Source organism: Dendropsophus ebraccatus, chromosome 3, assembly GCF_027789765.1.
Source record: "Dendropsophus ebraccatus isolate aDenEbr1 chromosome 3, aDenEbr1.pat, whole genome shotgun sequence".
In the NCBI taxonomy this organism is placed as follows: Eukaryota; Metazoa; Chordata; class Amphibia; order Anura; family Hylidae; genus Dendropsophus; species Dendropsophus ebraccatus.
In genome coordinates this window covers 49,320,021-49,346,589 of record NC_091456.1, presented here as the reverse complement: position 1 = coordinate 49,346,589, position 26,569 = coordinate 49,320,021, and positions in this window count along the sequence as shown.

Genomic DNA, 26,569 nt, shown 5'->3' with positions numbered 1-26,569 from the left:
CACCCAAAATAACTGCTGACTCCTGCCCTAACTAATTGTCCTGCTGTACGGTCCTATTCCACGGGCCGAGCAGGGCCCGATCAATGATGTAAACGAGCGCCCATCTGCTAGATCGCCGCTCATTTACTGGGCCTTTTCCACGGCCTGATGATCGTTGAGGGAGGGCTGCAGGGACATCATTACCGATGTCCTTGCAGCCCTTGCGCCATACATTACCTGGCAGGACTTCTCCTCCACTCCGTCTTCCTCCACAGGTCCCGTGGCGCAGCATCAACTCCAGTTCGGCCTGTCTGAGCTGTTAGACCGCTCAGCCAATCACTGGCCGTGGCGGTCCTGGCTGAGCTGTCTTACAGCTGTCTTACAGAAGTTATACACTATATACAGTAATTATTATGGAAATCTATAGGACTTTTGCAAAACCATTAACAAGAAGTCCCATAAACTTCCACTGTAACTGTATACCCTTCATTATAGTTGTTTGTAGCAGAGATGAAGGGGCACAAATCATGTAGCAGTGTGTTTCTGACCTTTTATTCTAGCGGTCTGTGGGGGTCTTGGTATCCATACCCCCAATAATACAAACTTCTGTTATCACAAAACCCTTATGCACAATGCTTGGGGGCATAATACCCCTATAATTCACCTCACCCCTAAAATATAACTCTTATTTTTATGATTATTAAAATATAAACTTGTGAAAAACCAAAATGTTTAAAACCACAAATCATCTTGTGCTTATTGAGAACCTAACGCCAATCAGTACCGGCTAAACATACCCTTTATGCCCTATCATTCATTGTACACCTTTATGAAAGACCGCACATTAAAATCTACACTGCACACCCATTTTTTCTTAAAGAAAAAAAAAAAAAAAAAAAATATATATATATATATATATATATTACTAATAATTATATATATATTGTGGACATGTCACTGGTAAAGTGCTCGAGGGGATGTACATCTCACCCAGGTTGATACACAGTGTGAGATGGTGAGTCCAGGAGGCATCTGTGCTCAGCAGTGTTATGCTGCTGAGTTATTATTTATTATTGCCGGGCCTGGACTTACATGGAATGGCAGGTAGGTTTTGGTAGTGGGACTTGCCATTCCCTCCCCCTCGATCCAGTGTGGGTTTTGGGATCAGGTGAGCTCTGATCCCAATCAGCCTGAGAAGGCAAAAGCTGTGCTCAGTGTACAGGTCTCTCTCTCTCAGCCAGGAGTGAACAGCCTGCATGCTGTTTGGTGAGAGCTGGGAAGACAGCCGCTGCTGGGGCCTGTTCACACCCCGCAATACTGATCACTGAAGTGCCAGAGAGGTAACCTGCGGTATTAGTAAGCGCCCAGACGGGCAGGACTTTTTGTTTTGTTTATTCTCACTGCACAGTGTTGCTGTATTTATGTTACTGGACTGTTTATGCTACAAATAAACACCCAAAGCTGTTTTAAGAGCCCAAGTTTGCTGCCTGAACTGTGTCCAAACACACCATCCCCCGGGAAGATCCCTACAATTGGTGCTGCGGAGCGGGCAAAACGGTTGCTAGGGGCAACGGTGTGCATCAACTTGGCTACAGCTGCTTATGTCCTGGGTGAAGGCTGCGGCTTCACTCCAAAAACAGTCAAGCAACATGGAGGAGATGATGAAGCAGTTAATGCAAGTGAATATGCAACAACAACAGGCTCTGACAGACGCTAACCTACGCCATGAGCAAGCATTGGCCGCACAACAACAGGCATTGGCCGCACAACAACAGGCTCAGGCAGCCGCTAAACAGGATCAGGCAGCCGCTAATCTGCGCCATGAACAGACAATGGCTGCACATCAGCAAGCAATGGCTCAACAACAGAGACTTATTGAGCACCTGATAGCAAAGCAAGAGGCGTCTGCAGGTGCTAATCCCCAGCTGGTGGCAGCAGCCGCGCCAGAGACTTTGTCTGTGAGAAGAGCTGTGCAGCGTGCGCTGCAAAAGATGACTGCTGATGACGATGTTGAGGCCTACTTAACTGTCTTTGAGCGTGTGGCTGAGCGAGAAAAGTTACCCTCCACTGAGTGGGCAGAGGTCATTGCTCCCTATTTAACAGGCGAACCTCAAAAGGCCTATTATGACCTCAGTGAGCAAGAGGTCAAGGACTATCCTCGGCTAAGAGCAGAGATACTCGCCCGACTAGGAGTTACTGCTGCTGTCCGTGCCCGGAGGGTCCGCAACTGGAGCTACAGTCTGGACAAGTCAGCGAGGTCCCAGATGTACGACCTGATTCATCTGGCAAGAAAATGGTTGGAGCCAGACACCTCTACTCCTGCCCAGATCCTAGAGAGGGTCGTGATGGATCGCTACCTCCGTGCCCTTCCTGCTGATCTACAACGCTGGGTGGGACAAGGCGACCCTAGGAGTGCCGACGAACTCGTCAGCCTTGTGGAGAGGTTCCAGGCGACCGAGGACTACCTCCGTGATGTTCCTGCAGCACCGTCACCTCCCCGGAGTGCCAGATCTGTGCCCTCATCTGGTAAGAGACTTCCATCTATTGGGGGAGTGTGGAGGGGTGCTGATAGAGGGAAGAGCGCTCAGGAGGTGTCTCAGGGGCAAAAGACTGGTGGGGGACCCCGGTGGCTAAGTGGCCCTAAAAAGGACTCCCTGCCAAGGAGACCAGGCCCTATCCAGTGCTGGAGATGCCACGAGACGGGACATATGTCTGCCCATTGCCCTCTTACCTCTGAGCCCATGGAGTGTGACGCTAGCCGGCGTCAGTCGCTATTTGCGGAGCCGTCTTTTGTTGCAGTCACTGGACTAGAGACTGAACCACAAGTCTGCAACATTACTGTAAATGACTTCCCTGTTAAGGCGTTGCTGGACTCAGGAAGCCTTGTCACCCTGGTGCATGCCAGCCTGGTGACTGGGGACTTTGTGCCAGCAAGACATATGAGTGTGGTATGCATACATGGCGATACAAAGGTTTACCCTATAGTACGGGCTAATGTCGGGACTGAACTAGGTGCTGTACAATATGAAGTGGGTGTGGTTAAAAACCTTATGCATAATGTTATATTGGGGCGTGATTTTCCTTTGTTCTGGGCTCTATGGGGAAAACAACAATCCCCTGAAAGGAGTGAGGAGACCCCTAAGCCTATTGCATTACCCACGGTAAATGATAAAAATGTACAGGAGGAATATGATGCTTTTCCTTTGCAGGTCCTGGCTGGTGAGGAAGAGGCTCCTCCCACTGCGCAAAATGTTCCAGACTTAGAGGTGTCTAGGGATAATTTTGGTACTGCACAATTACAGGACCCCACTCTCAAAAATGCGAGAGAGCAGGTCACTGTTATGAATGGGGTACCTCAGGAGCCAGAAGCTGAGAAAAAATTTCCACATTTTTCTATGACTAATGATCTCTACTACAGAGTCACTAAAATTAATGATGAGGTGGTGGAACAGCTTCTGGTGCCTAAGTCGTACCGGCGTCAGGTACTCGACATGGCCCATAATCATGTCCTTGGGGGACACTTGGGGACAGATAAAACACAGGAGAGAGTCCTCCAGAGGTTTTATTGGCCTGCGATTTATGCTGACATAAAAAAATACTGTGAGTCGTGCCCCACATGTCAGCTTAGCGCTCCAGTGTCGCATTTTCGCAGTCCTTTTGTCCCACTCCCCATCATAGAGGTACCTTTTGACCGGATCGCAATGGACTTGGTGGGTCCCATTGTAAAGTCGGCTAGGGGACACCAGTACATTCTAGTGGTGTTGGACTACGCGACCCGCTATCCTGAGGCTGTACCCCTAAGAAACACTACCTCTAAAACAATTGCACGGGAATTGTTTTATATGTTTTCCAGGGTGGGGATCCCCAAGGAAATCTTGACTGACCAAGGTACACCATTTGTGTCAAAGGTGATGAAAGAGCTATGCAAACTGTTTAAAATCTCACACCTACGTACCTCTGTATATCACCCACAGACAGACGGGTTAGTGGAGAGGTTTAATAAAACCCTGAAACATATGTTAAAAAAAGTGGTGGAAAAGGATGGTCGTGATTGGGATCACTTACTACCTTATCTGATGTTTTCTATTAGGGAAGTACCCCAAGCGTCCACAGGGTTCTCTCCCTTCGAATTAGTCTATGGTCGTCACCCTAGGGGTTTATTGGATATAGCGAAAGAGACATGGGAAAGTGAGTCCACCCCATACAAGATTGTTATAGAGCATGTAGCACAAATGCAGGACCGTATAGCCACTGTAATGCCCCTAGTAAGGGAACACCTCCAGAGGGCGCAAGAGGGCCAAAGCAGAATTTACAATCGTTCTGCAAGAATCAGGACATTTAGCCCAGGTGACCGGGTACTCATACTTGTTCCCACGGTAGAAAGCAAATTCTTAGCAAAGTGGCAGGGTCCCTATGAAATTGTAGAGAAGATCAGTGAGGTCAACTACAAGGTACACCAACCAGGTAGAAGGAAGCCTTTCCAAGTTTATCACATAAACTTGATCAAGCCCTGGAAAGACAGGGAATCCTTGGTGGCGACAAAGCCTGTTGGTCATCTGTCACCACCAATCCCTCCGGTCAGGATTGGTGACACCCTATCAGTATCCCAGAAGCAGGAAGCTAAGGAGTTCCTGCAGAAAAATAAAAACAAGTTTTCTGACCTACCAGGGCGTACGCATCTCATTAGTCATCATATTGAAACTGAGCCTAGAAGCAGAGTAAACCTTAAGCCCTATAGGATACCAGAAGCCCGGAGGGAGGCGGTATCATCCGAGGTAAAACGTATGCTTGACCTAGGAGTCATTGAGGTGTCCCAGAGCGAGTGGTCCAGCCCGATTGTGTTAATCCCAAAGCCCAACGGAACTTGGAGGTTCTGTAATGATTTTAGAAAGTTAAATGAGATCTCCAAGTTCGATGCCTACCCCATGCCCAGGGTAGATGAGTTGATAGAAAGGATGGGTAATGCCAGGTACATAACTACCCTCGATCTCACTAAGGGCTACTGGCAGATCCCACTCACTCCTAAGGCTAGAGAGAAGACTGCATTCTCCACCCCTGATGGGCTCTTCCAATATGTAGTGATGCCATTCGGGTTACATGGAGCCCCTGCCACTTTTCAGAGGTTGATGGACTTGATTCTGCGACCACATCGTGATTACTCCGCTGCCTACCTCGATGATGTGGTCATTTTTAGCACGGATTGGGAAAGTCACCTCTGTAAGGTCCAGGCGGTGTTAGATGCCATAAGTGATGCGGGTTTAACCATCAATGCAGAGAAGTGTGCACTAGCCTTAGAGGAGGCCAAATACTTGGGCTACATTATTGGGAGGGGGTTAGTGAAACCACAACTAAATAAAATCGAGGCAATACAGAATTGGCCTCAACCCCTCACAAAGAAACAGGTCAGAGCTTTCCTGGGTATTACGGGCTATTACCGTAGGTTTGTGCAAAATTTTGCCTCAGTTGCAGCCCCACTAACTGACCTGACAAAGGGTGCGAAGTCCGCAATGGTGACATGGACTCCAGAGGCCGAGAAGGCTTTTCAAAGCCTCAAGTCTGCCCTGTGCCAACAGCCTGTGCTAGTTACCCCTGACTTTAGGCGAGAGTTTTTGGTACAGACAGACGCCTCTAACACAGGGTTAGGTGCTGTCCTCTCACAGGTCGTGAATGGCGAGGAGCACCCGGTGATGTACTTAAGCAGGAAACTATCCCCGGCCGAGAAAAACTACGCCATAGTTGAGCGAGAATGTCTGGCAGTGAAGTGGGCCCTAGAATCCCTGAGGTACTACCTACTAGGCAGGAGGTTTAAGTTAGTGACAGACCATGCCCCCCTAACATGGATGAAAATAAACAAGGAGAAGAATGCAAGGGTGACTAGGTGGTTTCTGTCCCTACAAAACTTTAATTTCACTGTGGAACACCGGCCAGGGAAATTACAGGCAAATGCTGACGCCCTATCAAGGGTACACTGCCTGTGGGGACAATACGCTCAGCCCTCCGGTCTGAAGAAGAGGGGGGGGATATGTGGACATGTCACTGGTAAAGTGCTCGAGGGGATGTACATCTCACCCAGGTTGATACACAGTGTGAGATGGTGAGTCCAGGAGGCATCTGTGCTCAGCAGTGTTATGCTGCTGAGTTATTATTTATTATTGCCGGGCCTGGACTTACATGGAATGGCAGGTAGGTTTTGGTAGTGGGACTTGCCATTCCCTCCCCCTCGATCCAGTGTGGGTTTTGGGATCAGGTGAGCTCTGATCCCAATCAGCCTGAGAAGGCAAAAGCTGTGCTCAGTGTACAGGTCTCTCTCTCTCAGCCAGGAGTGAACAGCCTGCATGCTGTTTGGTGAGAGCTGGGAAGACAGCCGCTGCTGGGGCCTGTTCACACCCCGCAATACTGATCACTGAAGTGCCAGAGAGGTAACCTGCGGTATTAGTAAGCGCCCAGACGGGCAGGACTTTTTGTTTTGTTTATTCTCACTGCACAGTGTTGCTGTATTTATGTTACTGGACTGTTTATGCTACAAATAAACACCCAAAGCTGTTTTAAGAGCCCAAGTTTGCTGCCTGAACTGTGTCCAAACACACCATCCCCCGGGAAGATCCCTACAATATATATATATATATATATATATATATATATATATATATATATATATATATATACCATTGATGACTTATCATTTTATGCACTGGAGTTTTGTTAGCAAGTGCACTTTAGTACTAATTGAATAAAAAGTTTTATTGGGGATTTTTTTTTTATATTTATGGTTTATACATTCCCGGTTAGGTTCTTATAGTGGCCCTTGGTGATTGTTTTATTGGGTAACATGATTTCTTTAATATTGGGTAACATGATTTCTTTAATATATTAAAGTGAACTTTCTCTATTTTATGTGTGTTTTCCGTGCTAATGACTTTTAAAGGGCCTTTAGAAAAATACGGTAACTGTCGTGCCCTTCTCTGCCTTCTGAAACTCGCAGCCAAATATATAACCTTTTTCATATATAACATAAATTGACTCACCTGCTAACTACGAAGAGCAAGTAATAGCAAAGGCTATCTAAAGGAACACAATACAAATATTTACATACATATACTTTTAGATTGGTCATGTGTTTCTTGTAGCAACCTTTTCACCTCATTATCTTGACTGTTATTATAGTACTTCTCCAACAGTCTCAGCAATATCTTTCTTCACTTTGCTTTATCTCTAAGCACATATGCTGTATCCTTTCTTGCCATACAGTGACCTTTCCAACTATGAATTATTACCTACTACAGCACACTCCATTATTATTATTATTTAGACCTTACAGCGACTATCTTTAACCTGATAAACACTTTTTTTTTTACATTGTGGCAGGCCTAATATGTGATGGCTTTTCATTTAAATGACTATTATATTTACTCCTAAGTACTGTATATTATAGTACCCAGAATATACTGTATAGTGAGAGGGGCCTGACATTAAGTCTGCCCTAACTGGGTGGAATAATATAAAACTAAATGCCAATAAACATTGCAGTACAAATGTAAAAAATAGTTCTCACTCTGGTGATCAACTCTGGTACTTATGTAGATCCATTCAAATTCAGTTTTTTTTTTTTAAGAGGTTGAATAGAAAATATCATAATTGTGCATCTTAAATGTCTGTTTTTGGCCGTTTTATGGGTGTTTTTTGGAGGGCTGTCATTTTGATGTTACAACAAAAGATGACCGTCTTTTGCCTAAAACACCCATGTTTTGGCGCCAAATCTGTCCAAAAATGTCTGCAAAGTGGCTAAAAAAGGACTTAGTGTGAACATAGTTATACATACATTCTTCCATGATCATTACTATGGGGGTGAATTTTCAAGTTTGCGCAAGGTATAAACTATATGTTAGCAGAAAAAAACGAAATGTTGCTAGTCTCTGGCTTTATAGATTTGGGCCCTTTGCTCACCATTCGCTACAATGTCCCACTTCCAACTGCTTTCTGGCCAGGCTTCATGCTCAGTCCATACATATTTTTATATAAATTATCACATCCATTTCTACCAGAGCTAAATATATAGCCTTGTGTAATCAATAATTTATTGCCCCTTTTCCTTGTTCATGGCAATGAACAGAGAGTCACATTATTATGCATCAATAGGCACCAGCACTGATAAATCACAATCAGCGTACAATCAGCGTACTTCATACAAGGGCGGCTAATATGTCATGCCGCCAACCACTACCCCCAAACTTAATGTTAATACTACGTTAAGCAACAAGAAATTGGTTCTACTTTTAGTTGTATTTCGTAACATTTTTCGATGAAGGAATACTAAAATGTCACAACTGAACCCTGGTATCTAAGGGAACCCAAAGTCTTATCTGCCACATTCAAAGACACTAGTATTGTAAATTCACTATGGTAAGTAGGGAAAGGAAGTATTAAAGATTTTGCATTGGAACATTGGAACACCTGCATTAAAACTACCTGGTTACCATTTAGGACCCCTGCCAAAACTGAAGGTGTCCTAGCACGGACGTTAGTAGGAGATCTTTTTACTCTTTTACTGTAAATTGAAAGATGAGTCATCTTTTCAAAAGATCTTACTACATCTGAGTAATTTTAAAGCCAAGTCAATACATTATCCTGCAGAAAGAGGCTGCTGGCATTAGGAAATTCCATAGCCAGAAGGGGTGCACTTGGTCTGAAAGAAGATTTAGGCATGTGTCAATGTAACATCCACATCAATGCTAAGACCCATGGTTTCCCAACAGAACATTTCCAGATCATCATAATGTCTGCCACAGTGCATCCTCATACGATCTTTTTACTAGGTAAGCACACACCCGGCTGTCCACATGGCATAAAAGAAAATATGATTTATCAGACAACTGTCTAATATTGGCTTTTCCTTCAGTTCCAATGCTCATGGCAGTAGAAAAGGGTTTGCATGCACAACCACATTCACAGTAATGTGTGTTGTGATAGCTGCCATGCCTGCTGGCCTTATCAGACCTTGTTGCCATGGTTAAAAGTGACCAGAATTTCAAAACCAGTGTGCTGATTTACATTGGTTTCTAAACCTCTATAGATGCTAATGGGAGCTGCTTAAACACCAGAGCAGTATGAGCTATATTGAGCCCTCAAACTACTATGAGAATAACTACTATGTAGCTTCACACACACCGTATTGCAGCAGATTTTTTTTTACTGCGGATCTGCAGCAGATTTGCTCTAAATAACTTAACACAGCATCAAATCTGCGCCATCAAATTTGCTGCAGATCTGTTGCAGACCCTGTACGTGGGAATGCACCCTAAGGCCATGTTCACACAACATATGTGTACCGTTGTTGCACGGCCGTATGTGAATGAATGGGACCCCGGCTGGAGCGTATACTATGTGAATGGAATACCAGATGGAGCGTATACACATAGTATATGCTCCGGCCGGGGTTTTCTGCGGCTGCAATTTTTTGAAAAGTGGCAGCAGAGAACCTGTCAGTTTACACAATGGAGCATGCGTGAGAGGAGGGATAATATCTAATGGGAACATTGAACTAATGTGGGGATTACCTACCAGCTGGAAGCATCTACCTAATGGAGGATTATTACCTACCCACTGGGGACCTATCTACCTGTCTAATTCCCCTTACTTCAACAATCCACTTATCTACTCACACTTACTATGCAAGGAACTAAGGGAGTTATTATTTAAGGCACTGAGCATTGATAAAAGGTGGGTAATGTGCTGAAAAAGTGTGGGGCCTGAGATATTTGTCTGGCAGATTCTGCAGAGTCAAGTCATGGTTGGAAGAACTCTTTATGGGAGGCTGAACCAGATAGAGAAAAAAAAGAAAACAAGAAGATATTCCCTTTGAGTTACTGGATGTAACTGCACTGTAATAACTTTATAATATGGACTAAAATAACACTATATTGCCAAAGTATGGGATATTCGTGATTTCAATCATTATTACTATAGTGGTATTATCCAGCCACTTTGTGGTGTTAATAGTAATTGTTCATTGTGTGATGGGAGTTATATTTCCCTTGTAGAGTGGTGTTATTTATAATAATTGGTCTGTGCATGCTGGTCTGAGGCCTTGATGCTTTTTTGAAAAATATAATATTACAAGTTATGGACACTAGATTACATGTGATAGAACATTGATCCAGGAATTATTCTGATTGCCACTGGAGTTGGGAGGGAACCCCAACTTTACATCAAATTTCAGAAAATATAGCACAATCACATCAAATACCAGAAACTTAAATTAGTACCCCAAACTAGATTCTTAAATGTGTTCAAAATTGTACTAATATTTGTAAACTTGATATCACTGATGACTTCATGCACATCACAAAGCATTGCACTTATTCCCATATTAAAACGTACAATGTTCATCTTGCATCACAGAGAAGAACATATTACTTCTTACTCTTTGGCTCTATTATGCAGCACCTGCAAGCTCATCTCACCCAATTCTTCCACTATCCCATAAAGTTCCCAATTTTATAAGCAAGTTCAATTGGTATAGTATGTTTCTTGCTTAATATAAAATACTGTAGATATTTTTATATGCAGCACTATACATTGATCAGACTAGTATTAAAAACAGATATATTTATCTCACAGTTTCTTAATAAAATTACAGGCATTCATTACATTAATTTTTAACAAAAATCTTTATTTGTCCATACATATTATTAAAACTTTTTCTTACCAGTAAATTAAGACAGGACAGATGGCAAAAAGAGTCTGTTTGTCTGTCTGAAACTGTATTACTTAGTATACAATACACAACTTGTTCTTAATACATAACACGGTTTTAAACAATCATTTAGATTTAAAAATTGTCCAAAGTCCTGAAAATAGCAGATCACTAAAATATCAAGAAATGCTGCAATAAAAGTCCCTGCCAGCAACTCCTTAAGAAAGTGAAAAGACATTCAATAACACACAATGACATCATTCCAGCATTCACAAACAAGAAAAGGTCTCTGTCCATTAATGTGCCAGATCTGACATTCTGAACACCTGCAGGGTGTCAGTCAAGTAGAAAAAAACAAAATACATGGAAGTAACTGCAACCATTTGCTGACAGAATAACTGAAAATTGTTTGCTAATAAGAATAATAAAAGCAGCAATAAAATAATAAATAATTATACTAATCAAACTAATACTACTCATATTATTAGTTATTTAATTATAAAGCACCCTTGATTCCAGAGTGTTAACTACTACTACTACTACTACTAATAATAATAATAATAATTACATTCATAATATAATTCCTGTGGGGTTTTTTTCGCAAATAAAATTTACAGAATAATGCACAGTTTTACAGCATTCAGATATGTCCTTTCTTAATATATATCTAAACTCAAGATATCCATGATGTATGATGTGAGATTCACAAACACATGATGTAAGGATATGGGACCAGAACAACAAAGCACAGGTGTAGCCCTGACGCTGGCACCCTCCCCGCTTTCCTTTCCTAATTGCCTCAAGAGCCCTAACGGCAGCGGACAACTGGTCGATGGTCCCTAATCCTAAGTGTGAACAGGGAACAAAGACAAGACAAATGCAATACAATAAAGCAGGGTCAGAGGTCCAAGTCAGCAACAAGAGGGCGGCGCAGTACAAAACGGGATCCAAGAAAATAGTCAAAGTCCAAAAAGCCAAATGTCTGAATTCAAAAACACAATGCAGGAATAAATGTTACGTCAGGGCACACTAGTAAACTAGGCTCTATCACAGGCAAGGGAAGACAAGAAAGGCAGAGTACTTATGGAGCCTGAAGTCCCAGCCCCAGGACGTGATAGGAGCTGAGACTCCAGCTCCAGCAACACACTACATAGCTGACTGGCGGTGCCACCCGTCAGTCAGACTGATAAAACAGCCTGAGCTGCTCGGCTGGTAAAGCGCTAGCCGTGGCAAGAATAAAGGACAGAAGCCAACATGTCCCTAGCAACCCAGCTGGGCTGGTAGCTAGGAACGCTGTCAGCGTGCTCCCTGCAATAGGCCGGGCTGGTTGCCAGGGACAGCGTCTGCGTTGGTAAGGGGCGACCACATGCTCCGGCAGTGCCGCAGGCTGTGTGTGTGGCTCACTCTGTGATACATCATCTACAAATACTGTACATTAAATGTTTGCACATTTTTTTAAATCTAATTGTGGACCCAAGGAATTAGATAAATTAATCATTTGGGAGGTTCTGATAGCATTATACTGAATTTGTTTTAAATGAAGTTGAAATCCTTACCTAAACTAAAGGTAAGGCTGAACACATCTGTATGCCTGCCATTAACTGGGTGATCCCAGCTTTAAAAAAAAAAAATGGTTTCTTAGTCCTTGTGTTGTTTTGTAACTCAATTTCATTGTAGTGAAAGGATCTAAATTGAAATAGCACACACAACCTAGGGACAGGGGTGGCATTTTTTTGCAAGAAAGTAGCCATGGTTTGTCTACTCTTGGATAGCCCTTTTAATCCTTTCCCAACCCTTGCCATACAGTTACATCATGGGCTGAGTGGGGCAAGCACGACACAAGCCAAGAGGTTACAACATTCACGGGGTTGGTAATGGAATGTCAGAAGTTTTGATTGGTGGGGTTGGAGGTGCTGACACCCCCTTCAGGTGCTAGGATGAAGGGATGATGGCTTTCTTCTGAGCAGTGTGACCCTTCATGTATTCTTGGTTCTGCTTGGCTTTCCGCAAACAGCTGAATGAGAGGTGTAGAGGTTTATGGAAAGTTTACAAAATTTGGCTCCATTTAGAGACCATCAAAAATTAAATGGGTCTGTAGCAATTGGTGGGGGTTCTGAGACTAAATGAACATAGTCTATCAGAAATTTCTTACAAATAATTGGTATTGTTTAAAGTAATTGTATTAACGCTGCCATGCCCACCCCGCTAGTGTATGTTATACCCCTCTATGTGTCATCCTTCATATTTCACTCTATGAGTCATAACAAACATTCATTTGAATTGCAACCTATAATACTAGGGACTGCTATAGGGAAAAAGAAAATTCCAACTGCAACTTCCCCCAGGAAAACAGCTATTTTCCAAGGAGCATGGAGAAACTTGAAACCAGCTTAAACCAACATATTCAGACCTATTATATGCCAAATGACATTATACTGGCATGCCCGACCAACTGAAGTCTATAGGCACATTAGATATACATTGAACATAGAAGCAAACCCAGTGTTAATCTGGCCTGTGTAATTGTATCCTTATTACACCCAACAGTACAACATACTTCCACTGATAGGCTGCTGCCCTAGTCACTAAACCTGCAGACGCCCCATCTTCACTCACCAATTACCATCATGATTTTCTAGTTTCTGAACATTGGTATATTGATATCTGATCAGTCTTAGGGGCTTTCCCACATTTACTGTACATCACCACATGTAGTCGAAACCAGACCCTCATGCAGTAACCAATAGTTGAATGGCCAAAGATCCTGGTAACAGCACATGACTACTGAGGAAGAAATGGGAGCCTGGTTTCGGCCACATGCATTTCTCTACATGTAGAGTGGTGTTTTTCATGTTCATGTTAAAAAACTGCTTAAAACATTAAGAGATTTCCACATTGAATCAATGATTAGAGCAGTAGATTGGTAGATTGGTAGGTAATAGCTCCAAATGTCACATTTAACACCATCACACCAGACCTGAACAATACTGACATACTGTGACTTGATAACACCACCATACCAGACCTGACCAATGCCACCATACCCCCCCCCCCCCCTCGAAAAGACATCAGATTTACTGGCATCTAAATGGGAGGAGGGAGACTAAAAAAATAAAAACGACAACAGCTCCCTGGTGCTGCCCCGGGCACCTGACCACGGTAATAGGTTGTCCAGCTCGAAAGTTTATGCCATATATTTGATTTTTACAATAAGGAAGAGGAACATTGAGAGAAAAATTAATTCTACAGAACTCCTTATAAAGTATCTCATAACTTCTTAGGGAAGAACATTTGCAGTAACATGTTGCCATGGAGCTGTTTTTAAGACGTGTTCCCTATTTGGATACAATCTGTAATTTACTCTTCACTTAAAGTTTTAATACTTACCAAAGCAATTTTGTGACTGTTTAAATATTCCATCAAATGAGTTTTTGATTCCTACAAGGCTTTTTGTAACCTGTGTAGCATACAAAGTGTATACAGATCAACTTCTAAGACAGAAATCTATCTAACTTTGCTGGACTTTTTTTTTTTAATTATTTGTTCGCTGCTAATAATTTATTATTAATTTAATGTGACTCTACCTTGAATTGCCTCAAATAGCACAAGGTGAGCACTTACTTTTCTATGATTGTAGCCATAGACCCCAACTATTGCATGGCGATATTGCACTAGATAGCATCAGGTCTCTATTTAAATTTTAATTCAAAATACCTTTCCTCCTGAATAAACATACCTTTGTGTATAAAAATGGGTGTAAAATTTAAAAAAAACAACAACACTGAATTTGACAGCCTCTATACAGCTACAAGCTATAATTTATATCAGTACTTCTCAAACTGTGAGGCGCCCCTTAGTTGTTGGTGAGGCCCAGCTGGGGAGGCATTTTTTACAAAAGTGACTATGATCTGCACAGTCCTTTTGCTGTTTGCAAAAATCTCCATTTTAGCCACAACATTAATTTATTTTGTACTTGCTTTATTAGTATCTAGAGCTTGGCAGATGGATGAAAGGCAGCCCTAGCTTTATTTTCAGCTTTTAATTGGACTTTGGTGAGGCCCAGGAACCCTCTTGGTCAGTCTGGTGAGGCCCAGGCATTGCCTTGGTCTGTTGGGTGAGGCTCCAGTAGAAAAAGTTTGAGAAGCACTGCTTTATATGGATGCCCACTATTGTGTAGTATGAAGTAAATGGTACCCACTATACAGTCATCATTGCCTCCTTTCTATAGAGGTAACTCATGTTTCCTTCCCTGGAGGGAAATCTGGCTATTCCCCTATTTTAAAACTTGCAACTGAGGGTCCACAGACTCCTTTTTTTGCATATTAAAAATACTGACAGCTGGGTGCCAGTAAAAGCTATGACCACAGTGCCCCTCAACTAGTTTTGTTCCATCAGGAGCGTCATTAGGTGTAGGGCAAATGACCTTGTGTACACCAATGATTGTTATGTAGAAACCTTTTGAGTCATCTGATAAAATGTGTTGAATTGGTTTAATGAGAAATTGATTAGAATCCTTAAAGGGGTTCGCCACTTTATAGTAAAATAGGTCAGTACAAAGTATTAGTAAGTGTGCTCAATGTATATACTGACAGCAGCTCCCTGTTTACCTCATGGAGCTAAAATCAGACTCCCCTTCACCAGGCTGGGCTGCCCTGCTCTGTTTTGTTTCAGTCCACAAAATGGCTGACATGGAGGAGCATGTGACCAGGCCCTGTCCACTGTGTTCTCCATAGACATATACAGGCTCAGTGATGAACACTGGGGGGCGGGGCCTGGTCACATGCTTCTCCATGTCAGCAATCTTATGGACCAAAACACAACCGAGTAGTGCAGCCCAGGCTGGAGGAGGGGAGTCTGATATTAGCTCTATGAGGTACACAGGGAGCTGCTGTCAGTATATACAGTGAGTACACTTACTAATACTGTATACTGACCTATTTTACTATAAAGTGGCCAACCCCTTTAAGTAAACTAAAGAAAAGCTGATGGTAGATACATTTGTATGTAGGGACTGAGAGACAGGCAGCATGTATAACACTTCAACAGTACTTTCTGCATTAACTGTGCTTGGGTATGTACAAGCCAGAAAGGAGATGCCATGGTTTTAAATGGGAGCAGAAAGAGTGTCTATCACAAAGTCCTGTCCCCATTTCCTGTAATTAGTCTCAGTGTCTCTGCTGCTAGAGACAGACTACACATGACACAAAAAACACAGAAATGAGTATAGAAAAAAACAGGCTGCACCTCAATGTATGATAAACAAGAACATGAATAAAGTTTATTTTACACAACCAAACAATACAAACATGTTTGTATTGTTTGGTTGTGTAAAATAAACTTCATTCATGTTCTTGTTTATCATACATTGAGGTGCAGCCTGTTTTTTCTATACTCATTTCTGTGTTTTTGTATCATGTCTTTTGGAGTTTAGTGGCTAGCACTCAGCTAGATTGTATTGGTGGTGCCTGCAGAGGAGGTTTTTTGAGACTACACATGACAACAAGCAGTGGGTAGCAAGTGAAAATAAAGTGACATCCCTTGTGATTGGCACTTTGGACACATTTTTATATTATTAGTTATTTAGACTTTTGATAGTGTCATATTGATTATTTATTATATGAAAACAAGCAAATGAAAGTAAAAGTTACCATCTAAGTGCCTTCAAGGTCAAATCTAAAAAAAAAAAAAAATGAATGAATGAACAGGCTTTCCCACTACTCCAAGATTTAGAAAGTACTTTATAGAGGTCTAATATTGTAAGAAGATTAAGGAGTTCAAACTTTTCTTACAGTACAGTAAATACGTGAAAAAAACAATTGTCGGACATGTTTTATCATAACTGCATTGTATTCCTCTCTTATTCCTTTTGGAAATGTATGGCTAGATTAAAAAATTGGACGTCACTATTCCCCTTTTAATAGGTCATGTTGTCATTTGTCAGCAGTGATTGACAATGGTAGAGTATGTAGGAACATGTCCTATTAAGAAGGGGAATGGTAACAGCCAATTGAACCCATACATTTCCAGAAGGAATAATGCAGAATCCTTAGAAAAGGTGATCTAAAATTACTAGAATTGGTAATATGGAATGCAAGAATTTACCAAAGGAGACATATAAGGAGAGTTGAGATGCCTTCTTTATGTATACCTACACATAGCACTATTAGTTTATTGTGTTTTTCTTATTAGGACATAGGACATGAAATATAATAAAGCCTGATAAACCTCTCTGACTTTGTAGCAATTACTCCATAAAGGGCTCATCCATGGGATGTGTCTGGAAATTTAGCTCAGTTGTTTTCAAGTAAACATCACTGAGCTGCAAGATCAAATATGGCCCATGAAAGTGTGAGACTCTGTTTCTGGGGAAAGAGAAAACTTTTGTTGTCTTATCTAAGACGCCAGCTTTAAATTTACTATATGGGCTTCAGATTGAGAACATATTTGCCAAAGAATGGCAAGTGCCATTCTACAGAGTTAACAATGACAACATCAGCATTCGTATAGTGAGTCACGCTTACTCATAAGCAAGAAAATACAATTATCTATCTTATTGATTGTTGCGGAATATTGGGCTTCACCAACCCATATTAGATAATAAATATCTATCAACTGCTCCATATAGCCTATTAAATGTTGTTGTACTTATACAAAGGTTGTTAGGAAGGTATTCCATTACTGGAGCACATAACGACCCATTCCCCAATAAGCAGAATATGTTTTTAAAAATCTACCCCCCCTTGCTTTGATAGAAAATAAAGCCAATAAAACATGACACACTGAAGACTCACCAGCAATAACAAGCTCTAAAAACAAGACATTGTTTTCTTTAAAGTATTGGCATTAATGATAGGCACAAAGTCAATGTCTGACAGAGTTTTATCTCAGTAAACTGGGTTTAATTTAAGAAAGTTCATAGTCAGCAGCAGAATCTTAATGTTTTTTTCTCACTTAGGGAATGGTATTGACATCTGCATTTTAAAGAATGCCTAATTGATTCACAATACTTCTTCTACAAAATAAGAAGAAATTAAATGTTTAGCTTAAATCCTATAAAAAGGTTACTAAAAGGTATATAGAATATTACACAAAAGCTTAGAATTTAATAAAGTTGAAGCTAAATGTGTAATTCCCTTATATACTATTTGTCCATGTCAATCAAGCTGGGCTAAATATGCAATTAAACAGTTCCTTAAATTATGGGCATATAGTAGATTTAACTGGTGTCCTATAGAAAACACAATTGTCCCACATGACAAACACTGGTCTACTACATTGACCAAGCCATTGTCCAAGCCAACGGATTTATCAACATTTTCTAAAAGTTTGGATTTTGTTACATTACAGCCCAGGAAGTAATTTCTTATTCGGTCGATGGCTTGCCAGTTTCTTTTTGAATCGTAATGAAAAACTGGTATTTTTGCTACTTTAAGCAGTTGATTATGCAACCATAGGTAACTTAGTAGATATTTTAGACTTTTCTGTAAAACGTTCATGGCTAACAGTCAAATCTATGTTAGTGATATGTATCGCATATCTCCTCTCTCCTGTCATTAATAGAAGTGAATAAGATTCAAAAGTTCTAAGTGCCAAGTCATTTTAAGGACAAATCCTTGGCTTGATGTTTATGTCATTTCTAACAATTTGGTTGTTACTGTTAGATTGTTTTTGAGCTGATAAAACCATATACCTCCTGTGTATTACTGAATGTGACCCAGTTTCAGGCTACCAGCTAAGATCTGATTTACTGACTGACTGATTTACTATTGTAGAGCCTAACCCAGATAAAACAGAATATCAAAGCAGTGGCTTTTTCCACAAACTTTTCCATTGTTTAGAAACTTTTTTCCATTTGAATGTACATACATAGTCCTCCCTGTCTGTCTGTCTGTCTATCTATCTACACATATACTGTATATATATTTTTATTATTATTATTATTATTATTATTATTATTATTATTATTTTATTAGACAACAAAATCACCTTTATGCTAGATCTAAAAAAAAAAAAATAACTCATTCAAATATACTGTACCTTTTGGAAATTGTATACTATAAATTACGCACCTCTATATAACTATTGTGTTATTAGTGTTATTAAACTAAAAGTCACATACAGTTTACAATGCAAAAGTGTCAACTATTCTTATGCACCTCTTGCAATTTGCCAAATTACAAGCCTTTTCATTAGAAGGATGACACCCCATTTTCCAATGTTTCATAATGACTCCATAAATGAATGATCTGTCCTGCCTAGTGTACTGTAAATGACTTTGAACACCATTTTTCTTTGAATTTCCTATGTGCTCCAGTAGCAAGCACTTTGTTGCTTTTTAATATTTGATTCCCTGTGCTGCTGCTGCAGCTTGTGCTTCCTAAATTGTTAGAGTGACCTCTAGTGCTTGAGTCGCTTTGTGCTACAGCTACAAACAGTCTTCATGGCATACTGTACTGAAGCTTCTTTCTATTCTATATCGCTTACTATCACTAACTTTAAATTGCAGTAAAGCAACAGGCTCAACATTTTTACAGACTAATGTAAAATCCTTTTGCATAATATATTATGCAGGGTAAATTGGGTAAATATCTTATCTCTAGACATATATGAAGAAAAACCTACATCAGAAATGAGAGAAGAGGCAGTCACCGCTGATGTCCCATTATGGGGTATAGTTGGGAGATATAAATGTTAATGAAACCACTTTATTTGCTGCTGGCATGTTACAACCTTACACTAAGGTCCCTGAGCAGCTGTTCTGGCCAAGGGAAAGTCTGCCCAGCTATCCCAGAATATTTATGTCCATCAATAGGAAACTGCTACCATTTACTACTGAATAAACTCCTCTCCTATTCATAAAATACCAGCAGCATACTTCATCCATGGCTAGGTCCATATATCCTTCTATCACTCAGTGGTAATGCATGGCTCATTTAGTCTGCCCAATGCATTCTTAGCAAACTAATAGGAAGGCAGCTACCATGTATATAATGTAACAGTATATAGAACCTTGCCCCATCCTCTGCAGCTGTGTAATACTACAGATACCATGTGCATGTGGTATTGTGTCTTTTTACTTAAAGTCTGGCATGTATTCTGCAATGTCTTTTATCTGTGTCTCAGTATAGTTTTGGAGGATCTGCATCAACCAGACTACAAAATCCCCTTGCTAAAAGTAAGACATGATGCTATAAAGTCAATGAATGGATTAAACAGCCACTTAAGACATATACAGTCTATTACTGCATTTCACAAATGCCTAGCTACAGTATATACAATGTGTTACTGTATTTCATAAATACTTAGCTATATACAGTGTGTTACTGTATTTTACAAATACTTAGATATATACAGTGTATTACAGTGTTTCTCAAATGCTTCACAGGGGGCTGTAAACTTTTACACTCAGTCAGGCAGTGTTGGTAGTAACAGTGTTAAGTTGACTACACAGCCTATACAACACTATATATCAATACTACTCAGCATTTCAGCACTTGGACAGCGCACACCATCACTATATGCCACATTCCATTAGAACAGCTGGAAATAGGAAACAATGTTCTACTTACACTTCATCCCTATCACTGCAGTGATTGTATCATGAAGCAGGAGCAGAATGATCCCATTGAGAAGGACTGACCAGGCAAAACCCATCCTTAAATCCACAGAGTGCTGGAAAGTAGCAGCTTCTTCCAGGGAGGCTTCTCAGCACTTTACTATTTGCCCTTTGCCTCTTCCTTGATGTCTAGCAGTGATTTCCAGCTGGCAGACAACTGAGACAAATGCACTCCTGGATCTTCTCTCAAAGACACCAAGCTCCAGCTCCTAAGAACAGCAGCAGCAGTAGCAGCAGCAGCTTCTTCTTGTGGCTGTAAGAATCTCTCCAATTTCACACAATCACTCAGGGCTAAACTGTTAGACTGCTCCCCTGATCAGCTTGGTTACTGAAGCTTCACGTTCACAATGTGTCCTGCATACCCCTTGTGGTGACAGGTGGGAAATGTGACTCTGCGATGAAATGCAGACAATAAAATATGAAGCAGCTTTGCACATGTGCATCAGGACAGAGCCTTCTGCAGATGTCTGCTCTGCTCTCCCTCTGCCCTGATCACTGAACATTCTGGCACACGACTTGTGAATGTATGAAAGGAGATGGGGGTAATAGAAGGCTATCACAACAGATGTCTAGCTAAAAGAAGCTGGATCACTTACATTAGAAGAATGGGACGAAAAAAGAAATAAAAATAAAAAAAAGCTTTCTTACAGAGCATACTTTGTGTAAAGTTAGATAGTAAGATACATATACTGTAACACAAAGGCTTAACAAGTTACACTATAATATTAAAAACACTATATGATGTGTGTGTGTTGTTTGGACATAAAGACCTCCTAGTCTACCTAAGTGATTTATTAGAGATGTGTGTGTGTGTGTGTGTGAGTGTGTGTGTGTGTGTGTCCTTCTATGTGTTGTAAATATAGTATTTTAAAATGTTAATGAAATTACAGTACATAAATTACATACTCTATACATACTAAATACTTTATATTCTTATATATAGCATATATTTATGATTTGTTACATTTCTGTTACATTCCTGTAAAATATTTATAGAATACACTGAGCAAACAGTTTAAGATACAATAGCAGCAATTTTTCTCTGTAGCTCTATTAAAATAAGTGTTAATGCATGTAAAAAGAAATGCAGTCAAGGTAATATTATCTTTCCTGTACACAGTTGGATTCCTATTTACAGTAAATAGGTGGGGACATTCTAATTGATTCACCTAGCTGCAAAGTTGTTCTTTGGAAAATATTTGCACTTTCAGATTGCCATCTTGTGGCATAAAAGAATAATACGTACAGTATTTCAGGCAACAAGTTTACATTTCCACCTTATGCGAGATTTGTTATTATTGTATCTATTTCAGAGAACATGCAGCTATCTTATATGTTTCTATTTATTATACAGTATTTTTTTTTATATTTTTTTTTTTTATAAATACACTTTAATCTCAGAGGTTTGCCTAAAAGAATTGAAGGATAAGGATGATTACAGGAGAATAACATTGTTGATTTTGTCTGTTCTGTATAAACTGCGGTAAATAAGAGTTAATAAATAAAGGATACATGTTTAATTCATAAATAACAACAAATCCATATTTTCCCTTGCATGATACAGGTACAGTTCATTTAGAATATTAATAACATAGTCTATCTGACCATATGAGCTATTAGAGTCTTAAAGGAGAACTTTTGGCAACTGTAAAAAAAAAAAAAACACAGAGAGAGCAGGGGTGGTTGGAAACTTACCTGTCCTGGTGCCCGCCGCAGTGTCACTGCACACTGTTACCCTCTGAACTTGTGTATCTCCTGATTTCCTTTTTCGTTAACACCTGGCAGGAACTACCCGCTCACCCTGTCCCACCTCAGTTACTTACTAGCTGAGGAGGCATTTCTGAGCTGGGTTGTGACCAGGGGATACAGAAAAACAGTGGTGCTGCAGGTGTGAGGGCGCCAGGACAGGTAAGTCTCACTTCGCTATTATGCTTTCACCACCCTTCCTGTTTTTTAGATCTGCACAGAGTACTCATGTAAGAAAACACACCCTCTTGAAATCTTTCACTAAAATTAAATGCAAGCACATGTTCTGTCCTGCTTATCTATGCAGTGGGGGTCAGTAGGGGGATTTAAGCCCCCCACCCACCATAATTAGCATCCCTTACGTCTTTAGGTAGTCCACCTACTACTACTAGCCCAATAGGTAGTATCCCCCATATAGTAGATATCCCACTGTAGCTAATAAGTTAATACCCCTCCTATCCTCCGCCCCTCCCCCCTTCAAGTTGTAATGTCACACACCCTCAGGCACTTGGCCTAGGGTGCAAAGACCCCCTTATTTTGTTACTAGTGATGAGTGAATAGTATTCGATTGAATAGTACGCTATTTGAGTTACTGCTTTTTTCCAGCCAATAAACATGCAGGGGGGGGGGGGGAGGGAATAGGCAGGACTTCAAAGCTTTAACTGTAATTGGATGGCAAAACTATGTCACCTCCTGAATATAAGAATAGGTTATTTCTGATTCGTGTAACTTGCTGGTTGGAGCTAGAGAGGGACAGACTGTATACCAGGGAGAATTAGATTTTAGGTGAAGTTAGGTAGTAAGGGACTCCCAAAAGCCCTTGTCAGGGCTAAAAGTATAGAAAGCAGAGATTTAGAAGGTGTTTTGAGACAGTGTATTCAGGGTTCTATTAGACAAAACGATTTTTAACGTTTACCAACAAGCGATAAACGTTTGCAAACAAGATTGTTTATCGTTAACCTGAAATCGTTTACCCTATTGTACAGAACTATAGTTGTTAGTTCCGATCATTATTGCGAACGTTACTACCATCGTTTACTCCATCTGATCCAAGAAAAACAGTAGACAATGTGCAATTAACCTGAACAAGTAGTGAACAAAGGCGGAACCTGAGCGAACAAATGTGGAATAAAGCGAACGACTAGTGAACGATTAGCGAACGATTAGCTAACAATTAGCAAACGATTAGCGATCAATAGTTAGCAAACGATCATTGTCTTGTGTAATAGGGCACTTGGGTAGGAAGGGACCCCCAAAAGTTAGATGCACCCAGGCATGCTTCCCCTGCTATCCTATATGCATTCCAGAGATTTTGGCATCATTTCCTGAGGTGTCATTGTGGACTCGGTGACCTACAAGTGGTCAAATATTGATTTCAAAGTCCCGAGTATTTTTCTCCAATAGACTATAATGGGATTCTATATTTGATCGAATATACGAATATCAGGGGCTATTCGAATCGAATTTCGAATTTTCGAATATTTCACCATTTGCTCATCTCTAATAGTTACCCAACCCCTATAAAATATAACTTTTATGAACTCATATATAAAATATTAATGACAATGTAGTTTAAAATCATAATCCCCAAGTCATAGCCAGAGTCTGAAATGTTCTACTGACTTAGGTATATGGAATCGCTTATTAAAGTCTTATTGTCTCTTCAACATATTTTGTTGTATCTACACAACATACCTCCTGACCAAGTGCCATACCCCTAACCCACCTGAGAGAGTAATTGGTTGTAGTAATGTCCGACACAACTCAAGGTGGTGCTGTTTTTCGGAAAAAGCAGCTATGTTTTTTTTTTTTACTAATGCTGGATAGCCCCTTTAATTAGTTGAACTAAATATTTTAGATTCGATTTACAATACCAATCAGATACCAGCAGTGGCACACATATAAAAAAAAAAGAGTATGAATAAAGTTTTAATATTAGCCATATAATAGCCATCATAACTAGTTATGAGCGAGTACTAAAATGCTCGGGTGCTCGTTACTTAAGGCGAATATTTCCTGATACTCGAGTGCTCGTTTTGAGTAACAAACCCCATTAAAGTCAATGGGAAACTCAAGCAATTTTGCATGGGACCCAAGTTCAGTAGAGGGAAGGTCGTGTAAAAACCTGTCAAGCTCAGAAAATGATGGAAACACCACGGAAATGGACAGAAAACAGCAGTGGCAGCATGCATGGATATCTATGAGGCTGCCTAATCGCACTATTGTGCCAAATTATGGGCAATAGTATGGAAGTGATCACACAGTGAAGGATTAAAACAGAGGTAGCATATGAACCACCACAAAATTTAGCCTGACACAGGTTGGCAGTAAGGACACAGAGAGCCATCCATTAAAAGTGAGGTAGCAAGTGAGCCTCCCAAAAATTAGGCCTGATACAGCATTGCGGTGAGAACACAGGAAACCATTCAAACACAGGTAACATATGGACCACCCTGACACCACTGACCCAGACCAAAATGGACAATACAATCATCCACTAAAAATAGCCAGATTATGGCTAGATTTAGCCTCACACCCTCATGCAGTTGTACGTGAGAGGCATATCTTTGGAGGTAGGGATGAAGAATAACAATACAGTCTTCTTAAGAGGCCCCGGAATTTTATTAAAAAGACCTGGTCAATCCTGCCTTCAAAATGGCTGCAACATCCAAGGAGGGTAGAAGGTAATGGTGAAAGGACGGCAGAGGACACCTGTAAGATGACATCCACACATAATATGGTTCGAAATGGACAAGACAAGGATGCTAAATTGAATTTGACTTTGCATTTGACTGTAGCAGCTGGGGTAACACATCATGTGACTCACCACTTCTCCCCACCACTGATTAGAGTTAGAATTTAAAATTTAAAATAGTACTGAGGACTTCTTAGGGGTCTTTATGCAACACCTGCTGTCCCCTTTCTGCCAGCAGCCAATCACCACAGTGTGCTGCTAAAATCTTGGTAGCTGAACGTCAGCACCTGTTCACACTGCTGCAGTTTCAATAGTGGTGTACCCTGAGGCCCTGTAAGTTGCGACAAGTAGCTAGGGAGTTAATGTCTGCGGTGTGACACTTCTCCCTCCTCAATGGGTGCTGCTATGTCACCCTGCCCAGAATCATGGCCTCTGCCCACTGCTTCACTTGGAACCCCATGCCCTCATCCTCGACCCTTACCCCGGGGCTTCACCATTTTATGGACACTGCACAGTCAAGACGGAGATAGCTGCACTACAGATCACAGCAAGCCAAGAAAATATATTACTCAGACTACTTTTGGAGGTAGTCATATAGAGTCTGTGTGTAAGCAGCACTTATACAGGGCAATTAGCAGTAAGCTTGGATATGCCCACAGTAAGAAATACAGAAATAAGAAAATATACTGGTGGTCAGGTCCCACTAGTTTTTTGGAGGCTATGGTATACAATCTGTTGGTGGCAGCACCTATACACTGTGTGACACCCCCTTACACTGGACAATCAGTAGTGAGCTTAGATATGCCTTGAGTAAGAAATACAGAAATCAGAAAATATACGAGTGGTCGCACTAGTTTTGGGGGGCTGTGGTAAACAAGCTGGTGATGGCTGCAGCTATACACTGTGTGACACCCTCTTACACTGGGCAGTCACTAGTGAGCTTTGATATGCCTTGAGTAAGAAATACAGACATCAGAAAATATACTGGTGGTCAGTGTCACACTAGTATTTGGAGGCTGTGTCTCGTTTAGAGCCTGTGTGTAAGTGGTGGTCTGTGGTTCATGGCACCTGCTACACAGTACAATGAACAGTGAGGTTCTATGCAGGTGTACTACAAATCACAGCAATACAATCTACGACAGCAGCACCAACAGCCACAAAACCATGTAAGAGTACTAAGCACTTCTTAGGGGTCTGTATGCAACACCTAATGTCCCCTTTCTGCAAGAAGCCGATCACCACAGTGTGCTGCTGAAATCGTGGTAGCTGCACTGCAAGTCCCAGCCAGCAGTCTGTAGTAATACAAATTAAAAATGATTTAAAGTGACACTGTCACCCCCTTTGTGCATTCTGACATCTCTACACAGGTGTAAAGGGTAAATTTAGCATTTTTCATACCTTATTTCATACCATACGTCATGGTGCTTGTTCAAGTAAAAAGTGTCCTTTTATCAACTGCAGATTGTATCAAGTGGGCGTGGTCTCGCATTAGCGCCACTTAGCCCCAGCCACAATGGCACCATTGGCCCCACCCCTTGATGTCCATTTGTTGGTCGACGTAAAGGGGGTGGGGTCTAGACCTTTCAGCCAGCCTGTTCCAATGGCCGGCGAGGGGACGGGACCAACTGTGGTGTTGTGGGCGGGGCTAAGTGGCGCTAATGCCGCGAGGTCCCACCCACTTAACACAATCTGCAGTTGATAAAAGACTTTTTACTTGAACAAGCACCATGACGTATAATATAAAATAAGGTATGAAAACCGCTAAATTTACCCTTTACACCTGTGTAGGGATGTCAGAATGCAAAAAGGAGGTGACGGTGTCACTTTAAAGCCCTTACAA